Consider the following 2,260-nt stretch of genomic DNA (forward strand, 5'->3'; position numbering starts at 1 on the left):
ATTCTGGCCAGAGGAGAGTGAACAGCTTTGGACGTGGGGGGGAGGGGCACAGGTAGAGGAGAGGGGATGGTCGTGGGGAGGGGCCCACCACGTGGCTGCCGGCGCTCCTCTCTGAGCTGCTCCTCTGTCTCCTAGTGACCCTCTGGCTGTAGGTCTGGGGACAGGGTGAGGTCCCTGCAAGTGTGTGTGTGTGTGTGTGTGTGTGTGTGCATGTGCTGGGTATGTGGGCCTGTAGGTGCCCATGCATGCCTGTGTCTGTGTCCTTGTGCAAGTGTGCGGATGTGTGAGTGTGTGTGGGTATGGGGGCCTGTAGGTGCCCATGTGTGCCCATGCATGCCTGTGTCTGTGTCCTTGTGCAAGTGTGCGGATGTGTGAGTGTGTGTGGGTATGGGGGCCTGTAGGTGCCCATGTGTGCATGCATGTGTGCTCATGTGTGTCTCTGTGTTTGTGTCCTTGTCCTAGTGGCCACCATGTGCAAGTGTGTGCACGCATATGTGTGTGTATGTGGGTATATGTGCCTGTATGTGCCCCTGTGTGTCTATGTTCTTATACATGTGTGCAAGTATGTGTGCCCATGTGTGTATGCATGTGGCCCGTGTGTCTCTGTGCCTGTGTCCCTGTGCAAATGTGTGCATATGTTGTGGGTATGTGTGCCTGTATGTGCCCCTGTGTGCCCACGCGCATCTGTGTCTGTCCTTGTGCCCACGTATGCCTGTGCGTGTCCGTGTGAGCCTGTGGGTATGATGTGGGGGTGGTAGAGCCGCTCAGGAGCTAGGCAGTCCTGACCCGCACAGGCCGAGGCTGCGGGAAGCCACGTGTTCACACGGAGGCTTTCCTGGCCGACCCCTCGCGGCGCCACCTTCGCTCGGTGCTCGTTCGAGGCGGTGAGTCGCCGCCACCGCGTGCTCAGAGGCTGGGAACCCTGATGGCGGTGAGGGCAGGGGTGTCACATGAGGCGGAATCCCCAGCCCCTCTGACCCCGCAGAGCGAGCTGGAGTCCCACCTCCCTGCACCCAGGCCCCGGGGAGGCGCCAGGCCCCACAGCACCGCCCACCAGCTGTGACTGCGCAAGTGCACGGCCACCTGTGAACGGCAGCCCTTGTTGGTCACGTGGGGAGTGGGGTGGCCTCTCTCGGAGGCCATGGATGGGGTGCAAGCGCCACTCGAGGGCCCAGAGGGAGCTGCCCGGGGAGCGCTCAGTGCCTGACTGTCCTGGCGGCCAGCGTGCAGCTCCGGTGAGCCAGTCACTCCCTGGCCCTTCCCCAGGGCAGCATCCCCGTGGCCTTCCCCCCGGAGGGGCCATGAGTCTGGGTCTCTTTCCCCGGAGACCAGGGTGGGTGACGGCTCGGGGAGGGCAGACCTGGCACCACCTCCTCTCCTGTTGGGAACACGGAACGTCCTGTCGCTGGAGGTGAGATGGTTCTTGACCTCGCGGTAGGGTTTGCAGGATGGGTTCATGGTCGCCTGGCAATTCCAGCTTGTTTCCCAGTCACCATCCTCTTTCCCACCCGTGGATGTGGGGATGTCGGTGGGGCCCCGGAGGAGCCCCCGCGCCCCCGCCCTCTGCCCACTGTGCTGATCCTCAGTGCTGTCGCGCCCTGAGGGGCGCGGGGGGAGTCCTGAGTCCCCTGCGGGCCCCTCCCCATCCGGCCTCAGGATGCTCAGGTGTGACGGACCTGGGGCAGGGGCATGTGTCCGGCAGGGAGTGGAGGGGCTGTTTGAAGACCTCTGGACTCCCCAAAGCCCCTTGGTTGGGCTGGGTCCTCACTGAGCTAGGCCGGGCCCTCCCCTCCCTCCTTAATGCTACCGGGGGTCTGTGCATCACAGACTCAGAAGGACCCTCAAGGTCCCCTCTGCCGGATGTCCTTGTCTGTGTGAGGCCCCCAGTCCTCCCTCCCAGCCCTCCCCCCCGGCCTCCCCCAGGCTCCGAACCTCTCCAGTTCCGGCTGCAAGTTCTCTTTCGTCACGCCCACTCTTAGCTCCTAAACTACTGATGTGCCCTGCCTCCGTTTACCTTCTGATGCGTGAGGGCCACACTGAGCCCCTCCGAGCGTTCACCCCACGGAAGGAACTCAGCACCCCCGTTTTTCCTGAGGGGTGGTCCGGGGTTCTGGAGGCCAGAGACAGTGGCTCCAGCAGGGCGGGCGGGAGCCCTTAGCCGGCGCCCTGGGGGTCCTGTGGCTGAGCCCCCCTCTCAGTGGCTGGACGCACAGCAGCTCTGTGGTCATCCCCGGGGGAGTCCAGGCCTCCTCTGCACCCT

The sequence above is a fragment of the Myotis davidii genome, unplaced genomic scaffold, assembly GCF_000327345.1.
Source record: "Myotis davidii unplaced genomic scaffold, ASM32734v1 scaffold299, whole genome shotgun sequence".
Classification (NCBI taxonomy): Eukaryota; Metazoa; Chordata; class Mammalia; order Chiroptera; family Vespertilionidae; genus Myotis; species Myotis davidii.